Genomic DNA, 21255 nt, shown 5'->3' on the forward strand with positions numbered 1-21255 from the left:
AATAGTGCACTGGTTAAATCCAGCACAAAACAGACAACCATACACATTGTGATCAGGGCCTAGGCAAGGAATACAGTATAAATGGAAATCCTTATGAGATATTTGCTTCCCATAAGTAATACAATTATTAACTTTTTCGGACATCGGTAAAAAGCAAGAAAAATGTTTCCCCAATGGGGTACTTGGCTTTAATGAAGACTTTGGTTCTGAAACTCAAATGCAAATATTTCAGTAGTCGGCCGACCGGCACTTGCAAAATGCTTCTGCTTCGGGCACCGCGCGGCAAGAAAGAATAAAGAAAATGGTGTCGGCTGCATGTTTTATACCCCGGACGACCTGACATCATGGAAAAGGAGACATCAACCAACGCAGGACCCAAGACTTTGGAATTCAGGCCGACTGAGGGCAACCTGTCAGCAGATTACCCAAATGTAATGACTGCAACAGTAAAACACGAAGAACATCAGTAAATCACACTTTGGATTTATTCTAGTGTCTAAACTTAAATTAGCTTTCCAAGAATTTTGGTTACAGAGCAACGATTAAAGATAGGCTTGTATTTACTTGTGCCACTACATAATGGTACTTTGTAAAGTTAAATTCAACATTCCTGATGTCAACAGGGAATAGACTATTTAAGAGGCTAAAAATACAGACTAAAGATTCAAAATGTGAATTTACCTGGTTATTAGGACTTTAGATGTAGCATGTGGTATTGCAGACTGTAGCAGCTATCCTCTCAGTTGAACATTAATTGTTTGGGTACTTGTGTATTATCGCAACAACATTCATAGCAACACAACCATCTCAGTTACAAGCCATTGTGCTGCCGAAAAACTTGTCAAAGTCACTTTGGAAGTGTGTGTCACTGAACTGTCTTCATGACAGTCACTTTACAGAGAACATATTGTGCTTACCAAGTGTAAAAGAATAGATACCTTTACCATTAACTGTCTCGTTTTTCACCAGGTATTACCTGTACATCACCACAGGATGTTATATGCACCCTACCCATTTGCAAAGGAAATTTGTTACATATAACTACAGCAATGGCCTTCCCAAAAGTATAATACAGCCATGAACTCTAGATCATCCTTAAAAAAAAATGGGTATAACCTTTAACCATTACTGATGTCATGCTTATTTGCAAGGCATTCGGACCTGCACATTTACAAAGAAAATGAAAGTAAACGTATATCTTTCTTAGCTGTTTTCGTCCTCAACTGAATAGTAGTTTGTACCCTTCTCGATCTTCAATTAATTTGCTTGTGCAGTTTATTAAGTCAATCTCGGTTTTCCAGAGTTCAGAAATGCAGTTGTCAAGACACACACACTTGTTTGGCAGGAGAATGGCCTGGAAATGAGACGTTTCTCCTGCTTAAGTGGTTGTGATAATATACTTCTGAAATCCTTCTCCGATTTCTAACCTATTATCTGTACCACTTCTGCACACTTGTCAACAGACACACACTTCCCAAGTAAGTTGGGCAACATAACTGGGCAGGAGAAGCCCTTGGAAATGGGTCGCTTCTCCCGCTCAAAGTGTGGTTGCGATAATATGCAAGTAGCATTGTTTGAACCAAACAGCTTACTGTAAACGAGTAAAGGGATGATGCTGGTAGGGTGGAGTCTTCACTGTTTTTAAAGGCAACAATGGAGAGAAATTACTTGTCTGATAACAAATAAAGTGCTCAGGTCCGGCTTACCAGAAGTTTGCAAGCCTTTGGCAAAAGTTGGTTGATACAAAGTGATTTGGTGCATTTCCCAAAACTTCTATGGCAAGCCATGAAAGGGAGATCAAGAATGGTTTTCTTTCAATGAGATGAGTTTAGCTCTGGTGGCCAGTTTTATAGTGTTAGTACTACCCAGATCTTTCTCCCATTCTAACCATGCTCTGTCTTGTGTTAATCAGCTACCCAAGTTCAGGCTTTAACAAGGGCAGAGAATTTCACCTGACCCTTCTAGGAGTTAAAGACACAAGTCTGCCCTGGACTGGAATTAATATACTACATAAAAAATGATACTACAGAAAAGTGCCCAGTCTAACCATGGTAGGGTTAGATCTGGCAACCTTTTTGACAAGTGACAAGTATAACTGTACTTACACAGTACATACTGTATAGTTACCCTATTGTTGAAATAAAACACAATAAATTGGTTACTAAAAAAAGTGCGCGTGCTGATTTGAGCATATACCAATAGAAGCTAATCCAGCCACTGGACTTCATATTGGTATGTAATGAAATCATCCATGATAGTTTACTACAATCAGAGCAAGTATATACAGAAACATTGGAAATTTCTGCAAATCTCTGCACAGCTGAGAATTGGAATGGTTATCGGCATTACAATACAGGACACTACCAGTAATCATACCTTTAAATTTTGCACGTTTACAAAATGACAGTTTACTCGTACGTTTGCCTTGCCCTTAGAGATTTTACATTTTCGGCTCAACACCAAAACTTTGTCAGTCAATAAAGCCACACATTAGTTTTATATTACCATCTACTCTCTCTTTAGGTTCATAGGTAGAGACAAATAGGGACAACTGCTACAGAGAAGTCACTTCCCTTGTATTTCTGACACATTAGGCAAGCATACTGCTATAAGCATGTGAAGTACATATGAATGCAAAGATGGAAGGGGAACACTAAAGAGCAGTTTTTCTTACCTTTCTTAAAACATTGCAACTTCTTACTTCGTTTGCTTGTGATCAAACTGCATCCAAAGGTAACTCCTGTAATACCCACACAAAGTCACTGGTTACTGCTAACTTATATTGCAATTTTTGAAAGTGTGAGCACATTAATGCTGAAGGTTGCTGCAGTTTTGCTGGATCACGTTATTTACGAGTTTGTACATTTTATCTAGTTGAGGATGCAAGAAATTCCCTTCACTATGTTTGCAAATGATGCAACAAAAATTACAATGTTATACTTCTTTCTGAAAGCAAATCCCATTTGTAGTTTGTACAACTAGATGCTGAATATTCAAAATCTAGGGAGGAAGGTTCTATAAACTGTGATCCGCTACATTACACACTCAACATAACTTGGTATCTGTGCTATCCAATGCCATTCTTCACAAATGGGCCTTGGATCCAAGCCAGCAACCTTTCAGACAGATCCAGAGCTCAAACTCCTACCCTTCCCATAATCCCTGGCTACCTTCTAACCCTCAGAGTTTGCTAAACTAATTGAAACACAGAAACAAGTTGCAACCAAAGACCAAAACCATGTCACCAAATACAAGCCATTCCAGCCTTGACAGAACCCCCAGAAGGACGGGGGAAGGAGGGTGAAAATGTGATGACCAATGACAATGTTATGATTACATGTTATGATATTATGATAAGTACACAACTCTATCTGATGCTATCTGTGTCATTATTCATCACAGATGGGGTCAGTCTCCAGCTACTGTGTCCTAGGTGGCCTCAAGGAAGGATATGCTGGAGCACGGAGGAACCAATGGAAGCCCTGCTCCTGGAAACCAGTCCAATTTGTAGTGCGAAATGAAAGTGTTAGGATTAGACCAAGTCACCTCAGCACAAATCTCATCCAGGGAAAGTCTGGCCAAAAAGGCTGATGACGTAGCAACAGACCAAGTAGTGTGTACCTTAACTGGTCTGGATAATTCTAAATGCCTATTAGCATAAATGAAAAATAAAGTGGCAATCCACCTGGAAATGGTCACTTTGGAAAATGCTTGGCCCCTTCTATTTTGAGACAAGTCTACAGAGTTCTGACTTTCTAAACTCTTCAGTCCTATTTAGATAAAAGCACAATTGCCTGTGGACGTCCAAACAATGTAAAATATATTCTCCTTTACTAGTGTAGTTAGGAAAGACCAGCGAAAGTTGAATCAATTGAGATTAGCTTCCAAAGCCACTTTAGGGAGAAATGAAGGATTTCTTCTGAGAGACATCCTGTCTTAAAGATCATGAACTGCGGGCTTCATGAACACAGCCTGAAGTTCCAGGACGCCCTCTTGACAGAAGTTATGGCCATGAAAAAGTCAGTCTTCCAAGAAAGGAATTTAATATCACATGACCCAGCTGGTTCAAAATGTTGCGTTGGGGACTGCAACACCAAGTCAAATCCCATGGCAGGGATGAATCTTTGATGGTAGGTCTAAGAGGAGAAACTACTTTCAGCAAGGCTTTGAACAGCTTGGAAGAAAAAGTAGGTTCCTCATTATGGAAATTAGAGATAGCAGCCAACTGGAGCTTAATGGTAGAAAAACTTGCCCCATCCTGAAAAAACAAAGATTAGAGTAAAATGTCAGGACCAGGGGCTAAAAAGGGATCCAGATTCCATTTTCTGCACAAACAGAAAATCTTTTCCATTTACTGGAATACACCATCCTTGTAAAATGCTTCTGAAAAGACAAAATGGTATTTACTTAGTGGAGAAGGAAGCCTGGACTGCAAAAAAAAATTACTGGAACTGGAGAACCCAAGCGGTTAGATGAAGGGCCCAGAGATTGGGAAGTGGAAGCCCCCAGGACTGGGAAATGAGACCCAAAATGGGACACATTATCCAAGGCAGACTTCAGATGAGACCTTGGGAAAGAGAATCACACTTCACAAGGCCAGAATGGGGCAATAAGGATGAGAGGGGTCTTCAGGCAATTAGCTTTTTGCAAGACTTTAGGTATTAGGGGAGTAGGAGGATATGCAGAGAAGAGTCCCAGATGCCAATCATAAACCAGAGCGTCCCTGGAGGACTCCCCTGCTGGAGGGATCAGGGAAAAGTAATTGATGCATTTCTGGTTGACTGGAGAAGAAGTGGCAAAACACGGCTGACACCAACCATCTAAATATTTGTCATGCTACTGATGGATTCAAGGACCACTCGTGAGGACTCCAGATGGACCTGACGAGTCTGTCAGCCAGCACGCTGGAAACTCCAGAATACGAGTTGCAAGAAGAAAGTGCCTGGAAGACATCTCCCATTCCCACACTCTCACAGCCTCTCTGCACAGGTGAACACGAAGGTGTTCCACCCTGCTTGTTTATATACCAGACCACTGCCATGTTGTCCACCTGAATTGCTATGGTTCCCAGAGGAAGGTACTCCTGAAAGGCTTGCAATGCGTTAGGACTGCTCATCTTCAGTCAATGTGCCTTGAACAGTCCTGCCCTGTAAATGCCCCCCTCCCACCTCAACATGGAGACAGAGGTCACTGTGGCTTTGGATGGGGGAAGACAAACTGGCCTACCTAAAAACAGGTCCTGAGACTGAAGCCACCAAATGAGAGGATTCCTGCACACCCGAGTCAACTTTACTGTCATGAAAATGGGCTGATCCACAATGGACCACTGGACTGCCAGGGTCCGCAGGAGAACTTGTATGTGATAACTGGTAAGGGGCACCAACTCAAGAATCAAATGAACTGACAGGCATGCTAGCTCCAGCAAGAGAGACCTGATCTTGAATGAGTTGGATCCTGTGCGTGTGTGTGTGTGGGGGGGGGGGTTGTGCTGCAGACTCAATACCATGTCTAGCTGGACCCTGACGAAGTCCAGGTTTTAGTACAGAAGGACATTGGACTTGGGAAAATTCACCATTATGCCTAGATGCTGGAAAAGGCTGAGGACACACCTGGTGGCCATTGACTGTCGATGCCTTATAGAAGCAGTGAGAAGCCTATCATCCAGGTATGGAAAAACCTGAAAACCTTGCAGCCAGAGATTACCAAATACATGGCAGTGGTGGAAGTATAACACCCGGGGGCTGTGTTGAGTCCAAAGGGAAGGGCTCTGAACTGGTAATAACTGGCCTCTCCTGGAGGATCTGTCGATTTTTATATGAAAGTATGTGTCCTTGAGACCCACTGAGCAAATACAATCATCCTTGCGCAAGAGAGGCAGAATGGACTTAACACTGACCATCTGGAACTTTGATAGATTTAGCTTACTGAGGTCCAGAATTGGATGAAGGTCCCCAGTCTTTGGTATCAAAGAAGCAGGTGAGTTCCGGACCCTCGACCTGTTGGGACCTCTTGGATGGCTTTTCGAGGGTGGCCATGAACCTCAAGATAAACCAACTCCCTTTGGCGGAGTGTAACGTCCGGGAGAAATTTCTGAATTGGACGGAGCTGAGATAAGATAAAGGAATAACCCCTGGAAATAATTTTTAGTACCCACTGATTGGAGAGAAGACTTGTCCAGGCTAGTGGGTGAAGGGAGAATAGACCAGCGGCTGCCTCCAGGGTAGGACAGATGGGCAGCGTTTCAGGAACGCTGAAAGAGCTTCTCCAAGAAGGATTCCCAGGAGCTCTGTTTCTGCAGATCACCTTTGCCTCTGGGGTGGCGTCTGCCACTGAATCCCCTGCCCTGGCCTGCAGAACAGAACTTCTGGGAAGCATCCTGAAAGGAAGACGGGAGTCCTCAGGAACCAAAATGTTTCTTACTGCCTTTCTGGATCTTAGAAAATGACTGCTGGAGGAGTAGAACACTTAATCCCTACAAAGGAAGAGAGTCTTGCCTTCCGGCTCGCTGCAGGTTAAGGTTTCCTTAACAGACTGTCCAAATAAGGTGGAATCAAAGGAGGCGTTGATGAAAGACACCTTAGAGGGTCCCGCAAACCCACAAATGTGAAGCCAGGCATGCCAAACAACAATGCCAATAACTGCCACTTGAGAGGTGGCCTCTGCAGTAATGGAAATCAACCTTACCGAAGCATTAGCCAAAAGTTAGAGTAGACAGCCTCGGAGAGCCTAGTTTGAGACTCTAGAGGCAACAACTCTGACAGGGAAGTGGTAAGCTCCAAGGCCAAATCCCTGGTCAGCAGGGGAGAGGGGACTCTGGCAGAAGATGGGTCCATCCCAAAGGCCATCAGGAACATGGATTCCTCTGAAGATGAGGTTGGGGAAGACCAACCAGTCTCTCCACTGGAGAACTTTGAGGATGGCCCCCAAGGAAACCTCCTCAGGCGTTAGTCTGGGAGACTGTCTCCCTCCTCAAACTCTGTATCCTCAGTGAGGGACACTCTGGGGAGTCCAAATGCCTCCCTCTTGCATGTTTGCTTCTGAAGGGGTTCCTCCACAGTGGGCTCATGGGAGGACTCAGAAGAGATTGGTACCCCAAGTGGGGCAGTGCCTGTCTGAAGTCACTCAGGGGGGCTGACCCTGGATGGATGATGAGGCCTCAGCACCCAATCCAGAGAGAGGATGAGGAGGACCTACAGAAGAAGAGGCAACTGCCAAACTAGAGAAGGTCATCTTTACCACCCGGAAGAACGAATGGCTGGACAACGCCCCCCAGTGGCCAGGTCCACCTGGGAATGGAGGAGGGACCTTGACACAGCAGCTAAGCACCCTGACAATACTGGCCTCAAGCTGTCAAGCACCAATGCCCCCAAGGGTAGGAAATGGTCTGAAAACTTCAGACCCAAACCCACCCACAGGAAACTCGCACAGGCTTCTAAAGCAAGCAGCAGTCTGGTCCAGGGGCAGCAAAACACAGCCAGCCACGGACCCCGACTGTTTCGAGACGGGGTAATTACCAAACAGTCGGCCTCTTACTAGAAATCCCCTGGTCCTGACAATCCAAAACTGAGGAACTGGAAGAGGAGACTGAAGTCCTGCAGATGGGGAGGGTCCCCTAGCCACATGGGCAGGGAATGGCAGCAAGCCCAACTCAATCTGGGCCTTGAGGAAACTCATAATCCTATCCATTTCTGAGGGATAGAGACTTCTGGAGGACCTGGACAAGGCCAACTAGTGCCAATTTTGAGATGGAGATCAGACCTTGGAACCCACCACCCTATGGTCCTGAGAAGGGCATATTCGACGAGTTGGGTCAGACGTCCTGTTTGACCAAAGAGAAAACTCGATAATGGGATCTGACAAATGTCGGATCTGGCAGCCTAGTTGGATCCCAAAGTTTGGATGAGACAGCAGTCGGATTGGACAAACTGGTTGGATCCAGGGATGGCTTGTGCCTACTCAGATCCAAAGGCCTCTACTCCATGGAGGTATTGGATCAGTGTGTCTGATCATAGGTCTTGGAACAGCAGATCTTGGATCAGAGATCCTCTCCTTCATAGGACGAGATGCAAAAGAGTACACCAGCTCAGAGGGAAAAGGAGGCCTCTTTTTAGGTTCCTGCAAGGGCATGGCAGAGGGGTCAGAGAGCAGAGGACCCCTTGAGCCAAGCCCTTTAGAAGAAGCTTATCACTGTGCTCTACAGGAGCCCTGGGGTTGAATGCAGCACAAAGGTCGAATTCAACCTCTAGGTACACCCTAAGCAATACAGACAACTCCTCGAGCAAGTTGGAACATGGCATTTTCAGACCACACGAGGAGCGCACACATGCACCAGCTATAAAAACACACTATCCTAGAAAAAAAAACCAAGAGAACAGAAATAAATATATTATACACACAAATATATATACACATATACACACACACCTATGTATGACTTTTTTGAACTACGCTAATTGAAAAAAGGGCAAGAAGTGGTAAACACCACAAGGGAAGGTAAAGTACAGTTGTGTACACTTAGCATAAATTTAGATGTTAAAGTGTATTCACTGCTGCAGTCATGACATTTGGGTTATCCCTGCCAGGGTAGTCCTCGGAAGCCTAGAGAGAGACTTGGTATTTGTGTGTCGGTTGCTGTCGCTTAAGGACTGACATCAGGTCAATAGTATAAAGTAAGGCAGCTGATGCCATTACATCAGTTTTTCTTGCCCTAACCTGTCAGAAGCCCCCAAAGTAGGAGGCCACTTTTTGGTGTAAGAACCCCACCAGTGGAAAATAAATACCAGTATATCCCGTATAAGGAAAGGAGCACAACAAGAAAGAATGGCAATAAAAGGAGTAAGAGAATAAAGGGGGGTGGAGGGAGGAAAACCAGGACAGCAACAGCAAATACACTAACAATCTACATTTATGCTAGGTGTACACAACTGTACTAAGTTAGTGTTTCACTGCTGCAGTCATCACATTTGGGTAGATTCCCAAAGCCAAGGAAAACAGTGGAGGCAGTCAAGGAAACTAGGGGCTGGCTAGAATGCTATGCAAGACTGTACAGGCAAACACTGCCCTAGATTTGAAGGAGAGGCAGATGGTAATGCTTGGTAAAAGTGTGAACAGATGTCCAGGGGCAGCCTCCAGAATGTCCCTGGTGGGTACTCCTCTGAGGAAAGCTACTGATGTGGAGGCTGCTCTGGTGGAGTGTGTCCTGACACCCCCCCCCACTTTGGAGGGAGGCTTTCCATGTGGTTAGTAGCAGAAATTGACGCAGTGTGCTATCCATTTGGAAACGGTTTGCTTGGAGATGGCTTTGCCTTCTGCCCCAGTAGCAAAACTAACCAGCAATTGATTAGACTTTCTGAAGTATTTCGTCCTATGCAGGCAGAATCTGAGCTGTCTGTGCACATCTAGAGTGTGAAGAATCCTTTCCCCCTTGTTCTGGAGAGTAGGAAAGAAGGTGGGCAAATGAAAGGCTTGGTTGAGAGCCACACTCCACCACCTTGGCATGAAATTGAGTTAGGGATACCCAGTCTGCAAGGAAGATGAAGCGTTCCACAGCCATGAGTGCTTGCAGCTCAGACTCTTCTGGCTGAAGTGATTGCCAGAAGGAAGGCTGTCTTCCAAGAGAGAAATTTTAACTCAGCATAAGAAGCTGGTTAAAAAAGGGGCAGGGTGAGCTTTTCAAAAACAAAGTTAAAGGTCCCAAGCTGGTGTTGCTGCCCTTCTGGGGGGCCTCAGGTTGCTAGTCCCTCTGAGGAACTGTTTGATCAAAGGGTGTGAGAAAAGGGGCTGCTCAGTGGGAAAGTAAATAGAAACAGAGGCATGAATTTTTTTTAGAGGAGAAAGATAGGCCACTGTGTAGTAGGTCAGCCAAGTAATCCAGGATGGAGGGCTGTGCCATATTGGCTCCTTAGCATGGATCCAGGTGCAGAACCTTTTCCATTTATCTGCACAAGACTTTCTGGTGCTAGGACATTTGGCCTCACAGATATCAAGAACCGGTTTACCGAGGATGGCAGATTGGTTAGGGGTTAGGGAATAAGCCAAGCTGCCAAAATGAGCGTCTGCAATTGGGGGTGCATGAATCCCCCTTCCATCTGGGTCAGGAGGTTTGGAATTGGAGCGAGATGCCATGTACGCAGCGGGGACAGGTTGCATAGCAAGGTATACCAGTGTTGTCGGGGCCAGTCTGGAGCTATAAGAATGGTCCTTGGTTTTTCCTGCCTTATTTTAAGCAGTACCCTGGGGATGAGAGGTAGGGGAGGAAAGGCATAGAAAAGACAGGGCATCCACTTTCCAAGCCATGCAGTGATGGTCTATGGTGCAGAATTTGCTGAGCTGAAAGTTGGTGTGGGAGGCAAAGAGGTCGACCTTCGGGGTTCCCCATTTCTGAGTTATTAGAGTGAAGGTACTTATGTTGAGTTGCCACTCATGAGGATCCCGAAGATTTTTGCTTAATTGGTCTGCCAGAGAGTTGAGAGTGCCTGGTAGGTATTGTGCTAACAAGTATAGTTCCATGGAAGAGGCTGTGAGCCAAAGGGTTATGGACAGCCTGCATAGAGGGTAGAAGTGAGTCCCTCCCTGCTTGGTGATGTACCACATCAGTGGTTGTGCGTTTTTTCATCAGGAGAACCCCCTGGAGAGAGCAGGGGTTTGAAAGCTTATCAAGGCATTCTGCACAGCCATCATCTCTTAGAATGTTGTGCAGAGGGATTTGCTGTGGGCTCCACTGGCCCTGTATGCACCTGCATCCAGGTGTGCCCCCCATAAGTAGTCTGATGCATCTGTGGTGAGGGTCTGTGCATCGGGGGGTGAGAAGGGCAGTCCCCTGTTGTGGGAGCATGCTGTTGCCCACCAAAGAAAATCCTGAGATAAGGAATTATATACTTAGAATAGTTTCCAGGTCTTGAGAGTGTTGGCACCAACGGCTCTTTAGGTACCATTGAAATTTCCTCATATGCAGTCTGGCATATGGATTGAGTAGTATATGCAAGATGCCACGAACCTCAGAGCTTGCAGGATCTTTCTTGCAGATAGCTGGGGCCTGGTGGCTATTTGCGAGAAGTAGGCTGTCAGGAAAATTTGTTTCTTTGGTGTAATGTATGCCATCTGAGATGCTGTGTACAGGCTTGCTCCCAGGAAGATTATCCTTTGGGTGGGCATCTGTTTGGATTTCTTTTCATTGATTGTGTACCCCAGGGAGGTTAGTAGGGTATTTACAAATGCCAGGTGCTTGAGCAGATTTTCCTGGCTGCCTGCCTGAATAAGGCAGTCTGAATATGGGTACATTTGGATATTTCTGTCTGCAAAAGGCAATAGCCAGAGCCAGACATTTTGTGAAAACTCTGGGAGCAGAAGATAAGCCAAAGGGAAGTGCAGATAACTGAAAAAGTGTTGAGATCCTGCCCTGAAGCGGAGATATTTCCTGCATGATTACCCAATAGGAATGTGGAGGTAGGCCTCTTAGATCTAAGGTGGCTAGCCAAGCTTCCTTGGAAAGCATGGGTAGCAGCTGCTGAAGGGTGAGCATTTTGAATTTTGGGATCACCAGAAAGGTGTTTAGAATAGATACATCTAGGATGGGACGCCAGGTGCCCTCTTTTCTGGCCTTGGTCTAAATGTTCCGCAAGAACATGCTCTACTGCCCTCAGAGAGAGTAGGGAGAGGATTTGCCTTTGAGCCTCTGCCCAATGATTTGGGGGTAGATCTGGGAACCCTTCTGGGGTTGGAAGGGTGTGGAAGGAAAAATTGTATCCATGAGACACAATGTTCAGAACCCAGTGGTCCTTGGTAATGGTGGCCCAGGTGCTTGAGTTAAAGGGGAGTTTTCCTCTCAGGGATATGTGAAGGTGAGCGTAAGGGGGTGGCTTAGAACTCCCTGGCTTTGAAGTGGAGGTAGTCCACTGCTTAGATCTCTGCATTCAATGGGGGCTGCTGTCTGGGGGGTCTGCTTCCTTGGGGCCTAGGCTGGGCCAGTTTACTCAGAGCAGGAAAGGACCAGTGCTTGGAGGGACAATGTCTGCTGAACCTAGGGGGCTGGACCTGTAAGTACTCAAAATGTTGCATACATTTTGTTTTTTCTTCCATCTTTAAGACTTCTTCTGCCTTAGTGCCAAATAAGTTACTTTGTGCAAGGGGGCTTACAACAATTTAGATTTGACATGGTCTGGCAAGGGCTGTTCCTTAAGCCGTGCATGTCTTCTAATTACAGAACCAGTGATTTCTGCCCTGCAAGAATATTCTAGGGCATCAAAACCACAGTGCAAAGTGTGTTTAGTTATTTGGCTTGCAGAATGCATAAAGTCTTGTAAATCTTTAGATTCAGCCCAAGCGGGAAAGGAAGACTTGTTTAAGGAATTCGAAGGAATGTTGCTGAAATTTCAGCATATAGAACTGACAGTTTAGTGCCGTGATAGCAAGAGTAGCTGAGGTGTATACCTTTTTACCCCATCTGTCCAATGCTCGGGAATCCCTGTCTGAGGGGGCGGGATTCTTTGCAGAAGTTGGTTTAAACCCTTTTGGCCCTTGAGAAATTACCTCAGGATCAGCTGGATTTTTATAAAGATTTGTGTGAATCAGGGACTCTACAGTACCTGTCTAGTTTTCTGGGATCAGGAGGCAGGGCGTCAGGAGTCGAGATGGATTTGTGGAAAACATCCTCCACAACATCCAGGACTGGGGGGGGTGGCCAAGGGTCTCTTTTGCAGAAGATCTAGGAATTCCCAGTCTTTTAGACTGAGGGTAGTCCTGACTCTCCCATTGGAAATTCTACCTTAAAGGATGCAGGGTTTCCCCAAAGGAAAAATCCTCTTGGGGAGAGGTTAAAGGAATGGAGTCCTCTGCAGAGTCCTCATAAGTGGAGAGGGGTTGCATGTCTATCCTATGTGCTTCACTATCCTACGTCCCAAGTGTTCTCTCCATCCAGCTGCTTCACTCTACAATAAACGTATACCATACTGAAGAGCTGTAGTCCCATTCCTCTTTTGACCTTCTGAAATACACGATCATCCTTTTTGTTGGCAACTTCACTTCGAGAGACCCTTTCAGAAGTAAAAGGATTCCCTCTGTGAGATTTGATTTAGAATGGACCAAACTGAAGATTTTTCAAGTCTGAAAGCTGTAGGATAAGGTCAACGTTCAACAACGCGTTTTGGGGGGTGATGATTTGGCTCCTGGAAGTTTTAATCTACTTTATCTTTGGGACAATTGTTGAAGCTGGCAGATTATCTGGTTCAGATGTTTTCTTTATATGAGGAAGTGAATGCTGTCGTTTGTGGATAATATGTAATTCATTCATATTTAAAGGGACATAAATAGTATTTGTGAGTATAGGCCATATAATATCGACAAGTCATGTGTACTGTTGGATTATGCTTTCACTCTGGCAAACAAATGCAATATAACAAACAAATTGAAGCAGTGTTCATATGCAAGTTCAATGATATTGGTAATGATGTTTTTATATTTTAGGCCATGTTATGGGTTTGATCTAGTAATGAAAACTGTAGTTCATTACTTGAATTGAAAAGTTTTGTCAGTTTTGGAATCTGTACTTGGGAAATCTACGAGCCTGATGGTGTTTATATGCTTCTGGTCTTAAGCATGTTATATAGTTTAAAAGGTGTCCATATGGCATCTTCATTTGTGCAATGTTTATGGGGGCATATGTAGAGTGACAATTAAGAATTTATGGACAAACCATGTTTGGAACTGTGAGGTCATATGATCGACAAACGAATAAGCGAAGGCTGAAGTCGGGATGTTTTTTGGTGCACATATATATTTAGTCACTTGAAGCCTCACATCCACGAAGATTAAGGGAATTACAGTTTTGTAATGGACACTGATTCAACACTATTTAATTCTAAATGTATGCAAGACTGTTTTATCATATTTTTGTAAGCAGTAATGGTCTACTACAGTAGTACAGACAATGATTTTTGCTAAATGATTATACGGCAATTTATGGTCCCATTGGGTAATGTGGGGGCTTTTTCGCATGAGAACATATTTCAAGACAGTTGATGTTATAGGTACACAAATTTGTTCCAATTACCCAATGGACAGCACTTTTTGGAATTCGTGCATATCAAACCATGTAAGAGGGGTGTGTTCAAATGTATTCCTTTATATAGATGTCTATGTAGTTGTGGCTACTTGTGAATTTTCAGGCCTGCTGGTTCATGATATTCAAACTGATATTAAGTGACATGAGATATTTATATTTGACTTATTTATGGTCATTTATTATACTGAACTTGTATACACTGAAGATATTACACACTTAAGCACACTGAAGATGTCACTTTCTCTCGCCTCTGCTATTTACACTGACATACCTCACATCTTATCACACTCCCTTGCAATCCACCCCTTATCTTCCCCCCACTAGGAACCTACATACCTCCCAAGTTCTACCCAGCTCCTACCCTACTCTTCCATGCCCAGACTCAGTACACTCTACAACACTACTTATTTTTCAAAACAAAACTACTTCCCCTACCAAAACAAATCCCAAAGTTAAAATCCAAATTTATGCATCATCTCTCTCAACCTAAGTGTTTCTCTTTATCCTGACATCACTACTCCTTTCAGGTGACATACACCCCAACCCTGGTCCTAATAACCAACTCATCTTTCAACTCCACTCCATCCACTATCACTACTACTTCCTCCCCCTACACCTCTATCACTCCCTCTTACTACCACCTCCCAGTCTATTTTCACTTAACCACACAGAACCAGAAGACTAAGTTTCTTCTCCCTGAACATCTCCAAAGACTCTGAAGTCCACGCATTCATACAACACTATAAGCCCCACATCTTAACTCTCTGAAACATGGATAAAACCTTACATCCACAACTCAGAATCTGCCACCCCCCCCAGTTTCAACATCTACAGACTGGATAAACCTAACAAAAGGGGAGGTGGTGTCACTATTCTCTATTCTGAGTCTCTCAATATCTTACCACTCACCATTACCCCTCCCTCCCTTCCACCCTGCAGAGCTACTTATAGTAACCTGCCATCTCAACACCTACCAAAAATTAGCCATAGCTTCAATCGATATCCCACCAGAGAGTAACATTACCATCCTTGAAGACATGGTATCTTGGTATTTTCATCACATACCCTTTGAAACCATCATTCTTGGGGATGCAAACAGACTGGAACTCAGTTAATTCTACTACACCTTCTCATAGTCTCAATCTACATGGTTTTACTCAACTTGTCTCCTCTCCCACCCACCTTGGCAAAAACCACTCCAAATCCATCCTTGACTGGATTCTCGTAATTTATCCAAATTGGTACCACCAGCCAGCTACACTACCGGATTCCATCAGTGACCACCTGCCTATCCATATTACTAGATACTCACCCAACCTCACTAATACCTCATAAAATATATCCGTAACTTAAGAAAATTCAACACCTCCTTCGATGAAATCCTCTCCAAAATTAACTGGTCCTACCTATACTCTCTACCTTTAAAGGACGCAGTCAGCTACTTCAGACATTCCAAAACATACTCAACTCTCTTGCCCCCATCAGGAAAATAAAAGTCAAAGCTAAACATGCCCCCTGGTTATCCAAAGAAACCTTCCATCTTATGCATAAAAGAGATGCCACTTGTAAACATTATCAGAAAAGCAAATCTCCTGCCTGCCTACAACCATAGAGGGAACTTAGAAACCTGAAAAAAAAAAAAAAAAAAAAAAAGTCAACCAGGACAAAATAAACTTTCACTTCTCTGACCAATCTCTGCACACTTCTAACCCCCAGAAGTTCTGGACAACCATAAAAACTCTTCTCAAACCTGGCTCACCCACAACTCCCAACCCTTTTCCCAATCAATCACCCTCGGATACTGCCATCCATTTAAAATCACTACTTCATTGATGCCATTTCTAAACTAATACCTACCACCACAAACAATCCCAACCCTACTTCTAATTCCACTTCCAGTTCTACTACTTCCACTACCAAGCCCACACCTTTTTCACATCCCTAATCTGACTCCACTAACCTCTCAGACCCTTTCATGGTCAAACCTGTCTCTGTTATATTAAAACTCACCTCAGTTAACTCGAAACTTATTCTCCTGCACCAAAAACCTACCCCACCAATTCCTAAAACTTGCTAACTCTACTGCCCTTCCTGTCACCATTCTAATCAACTACTCAATCCAAGAATCCACTGTACCTTCTATCTGGGAGCAATACTACACTATCCCACTACATAAAGGAGGTAAACTCCACAGAACCATCTAAAATCCGTCCCATTGCTATTCTTTCTCCCCTCTCCAAAATTCACAAAAAGTGTATCCATTCTCAACTACTTTCGCACCTTACTCAAAAATATTTTTTAACCACCACCCAGCATGGGTTCAGACCCAAACATAGTACTAATATTGCACTCATCACTCTCATATACAGTAGCTGAGGCCAGAAACAACAAACCCGTATCCTGCCTTTTCTTAGATCTCTCAAAGGCTTTCGCTTCTCTCTCACAACCTTCTACTTCATAAACTTTCTCAGCTGAACATTTCCATCCCCACTTTTAATTGGTTCTCAAGTTACCTGTCCAATAGCCTACAAGCAGTTAAATGGCAAAATTCCTTCTCTCCCTATCTGGCAGTGCAGACCGGTGTTCCTAAAGGCTCAATCCTCAGTCCCCTCCTTTTCAAGCTCTTCACCAATGACCTACACACTGCCTGCAACCTCTCCTCTATCATACAGTACACAAGTGATTCAACTCTAACAACCTCCACCATTCCACCCAAACTTCATTTCATTCTGTTGACAAGTGGCTCACCAACAATTAACTCATCCTGAACCCCTCTAAAATTAAGCTCTTATTATTCCTGCCTAAAACTCTAGCATACTAAAAATCCAGATCTCTCATCCTCTCTAAATGGCATAGCAAGACCAGGCACACACTAAACTCCTGGGTATAGTCATAGATGACCAGCTCAAACTACACCTCCACATACTTCATGCCATAAAGAAAACATACCAAAAACTGGGCCTGCTATACAGAAATAGCAAATTTCTGGCCCCTCAACTCAAAACTTCTGCTAGCCCAATCCCATCTCCTCCCTGCCCTCCTCTATGGCTCTCCTCTATTTTCTAATCTACAAAATAACCTGCTGGCAAAGCTTGACCAAACCTACAACAAAATTGCTCGATTTGTCACCAGCAGCTCCTATAAATCCAATCACTGCACAGTACTCACAAAACTACATTGGCTTGCACTCCACCTTCTGGCCAAAAGTCAGCTAATCCAAGTTTTTACAATTCTTAATTCAAACTGACTGTACAACTCAATCCAACCTGATCTCCTGGTACACACCTCCCCGTTCCCTGCGCAGCTCCGATTAACTTACAAGTCTATAGACCCAAGAAGAACATAGACAAGTACTCTATAAACACTCCATTTCCCTTAACTGGAAGGATCTTCCACTCCAAATCAGAAGCCATACCTCCCTTTCTAACTTCAAACATGACCGACTGAATCTCCCAGAACAACCCTATATGTACCTGCAACCACCCTACTTGAACCTCCCTCTCCCTATACCCACTTTACCACCAAGTCAAATCTACAAAACCTTTCCTATTTCTATAACTTACTATACCTGTTCTCCCTTCTAAACCATCCCTCTAGATCACTATATCCCTCCTCTACTACTTTCTTCTTCTGCACCATCTCTTCCTCTGATCGGAGGCCCCTTATACATGCACTTTTTTTTTTTTTTTTTTTTTACTACTACACTAGTTTCATCCACAGATCTGAGACCCCTGCACATACACAATTTCTCCTAGCCACTAATCTAATACCATATTATTTTCAAATAATTACATTTAACCTTAATTCCCTTACTGCATACCTCTTGGATTTATCATTGTTTTTCCTTTTACAACATTATATTTTTATACATAGCTATTTTTAATTCCATGGAGTACATTTTCTTATCCATTGTATTCATGGCATTGTTTTGCTCTGTATTGTTAACTTCTCTACTTGTATATGTTTGGGGCTTTTCCCCTCGGGTCTCCACTAAAAAAGGGTAAATTCTTACCCAGCTGGACCAAACCGGTTAAGAAATGCAAAATAAATAAATAGTCTTCATAGTCAGATGCAGCAGATTCATCCAACTAGTGTTCAGATAAAACTATAGGGAATAGATCTCATCCTTTTGGAGGGGGTAGCTTGGCTTCCCCTGATCAGCATGATAAGGTCTAGCACCATTTTAAGCATTTGAGACTGAGGCAAGGTACAGGCGCCTGAAAGTGGGTCGGTTTCCTGGGTGTGGTTCGAACCCTGGGCCTAAGAAACTCTGTTTTTGAAAGAACGGCAGACGCGAAAGATGATGTCGATTTGTGACAAGATTCGGTAGTGTGAAGGACTTCCTCAGAAGCCAGTGCCTGCACAACTGCTACGGACCCATCCAAGCTAGAGACGACCACAGGAACCTTAGTTGGAGAGTTTTGCGGCATAATGGACTCCGAAAGGGTCTCTATAGCAGCCTGCGAATCAACTGAAGCAAGCATCAGGGGCTGCAAAAGCGCCTCACTGAGTACTGCAGGACTGACTAGCTTAAACGGAAGTGTAGTCAATAGTTCGGATCTGTGCAGTCCGTCTCTGGTGACAACAAGGGACATCGTGGTCTGGGCCTAAACAAGTGATGCAGTAGGAGTGGAAGTCTCTGTGTGGCATTTGCTTTCCACAGGCAAGAACTTTTTCTGACATCGGTTAGTGCAAGAAAAAAGGAACCCCACTGGGGTACTTACTTTAGAAGACTTCAACTTCAATTCGGTAGACAAAAACACAGGTAGCAGCCAACCGGCACTCGTGCAAACTGCTTCTGCTTCGGGCTCCACAGCAAGAAAGACTGATGTAATGGTGTCGGCTGCCTTACTTTACATTACTGACAACCTGAAGTCAGTCCTCAAGCAACAGCAACCGATGCAGAAATACCAAGTCTCTGGTATTCGAGCCAGCTGAGGGGCTACCCTGGAAAGAATAATCTAAATGTGATGACTGCAACAGTGAAACACGAACATCTAAATTAACAAATTTAGAAACCAAGAGGGGAGGCAATTTAACTAACCTACAGAAAGCTAGAGAGGCAAAAAAAAAAAAAAAAAAAACACCCCAAGAAAAAGACCACGTATCTAATTGGTAGCCTAAGCTTTGGGATCACGTCCGACACATTTCTGAAAAAAAGGAGCTCAGAGGGCTAGAAGGTAGCAAGGGATTATGGGAAGAAGAGGAACTTAAGCTCTGGTTCTGAAAAGTTTCCAACTCAGATCCGAGGTCAGATCTTATTCCCATCTGTGATGAATAATGACACGGATAGCATCAGATCAAATGAATACAATCTTATCACGGAAGGTTCTTTCTCAAACCCTGTAAGATCATTCAAAGTATTTGTATGCAACGAGAAAATTAGGCTTGTATTTGTGTTACTACAAGAAACGTATGTAAATGAGATTAAGCATATGATATTAAAAACCTTTGGTACAATTTATTGTTTTTATCATATCTACCAGGATGCCAAAGGAATGCAGTTACATTAGTGCAAAAAAATGCGACTTTTGAGCTGTTGCAAGTACAAAGATAACGGCTCATTTGTCTCAGCAAGAGAATGCATTATGCAAAACGACAAATCTGTAAATCCCCATCTGGGCTTTCTAAACCATGACTACAATGTTTAAAGATGAGTTGCAACAAGTTGATAATGTTTTCTAGGCAGTAGACTAAAACAGTTTTTTCTTATCCAAACTGGTCCTAAAAGCTTTCCAACCTGTTCTGCTGCAAGCAATAATTCCTGTAATTCTTCATTTTCCACACATTCAGAAATCATCACTTTGTGTTTCAATAATCCCAAGATTGCAGACATATAAACCTTCTTTCCCCATCTATCCAGCACCCTGGAATCTCTATCATAGGGGGTAGGATTCTTAGCTGTTGAGGCCTTTACACCTTCGGGACTCAGATAGTTTCCGGGTCAGCAGCAGGATTTTTTTTAATAAAAATTTGTGGGATTCAGGAATCCTGTAATATCGGTCTGGCTTAGTAGGAGCCGGAGGTAGGGAATCAGGAGTCATGCTCGATTCCGAAAACACATCAACAATGTCTAATACAGGAGGTATGGCCAAAGGCCTATGCTGAGGAAGAAGGAAATCCATAAGACTCTTGATTCTGAGAAATCCTGACTGTCCCAATGAAAATGTTCTCAAAGTATGCAAGGTTTCTCCAAAACAATGATCTTCAGGAGGAGATGCAGATGGGATGGATTCCTCTGCATTTGAATCCTCATAGGATGGTACAGAAAATTCTTGATTAGAGGAGGAGTCCGAAGAAATAGAAAAGTACAGTTTTGTACCTACCATAAATGTAGATGTTAGAGTGTATTCACTGCTGCAGTCATTACACTTGGGTTATCCTGCCATCAGGCGGTCCTGCAGTCGGCCAGAGTTCCAAAATCTTGGTCCGGCGTCGGTTGCTGTCGCTTCTTCCCTGACGTCAGTGCACCAGGGGTATACAAGATGCAGCCAACGCCATTTTCTTCAGTTTTTCTTGCCCCAGATGTCAGGTGCCCCCAAATAGGTAGGCAATACATATTGCTAATAAAACATACATAAAAAATAAAAATACCTTCAGTTACAAGCAAATAAACCACACAGGTTGTATAGGGTAGAAAGGTATAGTTAAGTCCCAGCTAAGAAGTGGGGATGGAGGGAGGGTAACCTGGACTGCAGCAGTGAATACACCAACATCTACATTTATGGTCGGTACAAAACTGTACTATGTTCATTGTGTTTCACTGCTGCAGTCATTACACTTGGGTTGAATCCCAAAGCTGAGGTAGGGTGGCTGGGTCTATATAGGATTCGGGGTGGCTATGAGGCCCTGCAGAACTGCAGTGGCAAAGTCAGCTCTGGATTTAGAGTAAAGTGGCAAGTGGCAATGCTTGGTAAAGGTGTGCACTGAACTCCAAGTTACAGCTTCCAAGATCTCCTTGGTAGGTACTCCTCTAAGGTAGGCAGTTGAAGCGGCTGTTGCCCTGGTGGAATGTGGCTAATGTTGCTAGGTACAGTTTTTCCATGCTGTGTGTAGCAGAAACGGATACAGTGACCTATCCACTTTGAAATGGTCTGCTTTGAAATAGCCTTTCACTGTGAACCTGCAGCATATGCTACAAACAATTGCTCAGTTTTCCTGAAAGCTTTTGTTTTGTCCAAGTAGAAGCATAATTG

General features: G+C 43.7%; 1 protein-coding gene across 1 annotated transcript in view; it reads right to left on the reverse strand.

Annotated features, from left to right (window-relative positions):
- Positions 1 to 21255, reverse strand: part of FBXO42 (F-box protein 42) — a gene marked incomplete in the record, with an annotated part of 1591641 nt that overhangs the window by 1349087 nt on the left and 221299 nt on the right. The window contains 1 exon segment of the mRNA XM_044061846.1: positions 2675 to 2740.

This window comes from Protopterus annectens, chromosome 2.part0, assembly GCF_019279795.1.
Source record: "Protopterus annectens isolate FY-2018-M chromosome 2.part0, PAN1.0, whole genome shotgun sequence".
In the NCBI taxonomy this organism is placed as follows: Eukaryota; Metazoa; Chordata; order Ceratodontiformes; family Protopteridae; genus Protopterus; species Protopterus annectens.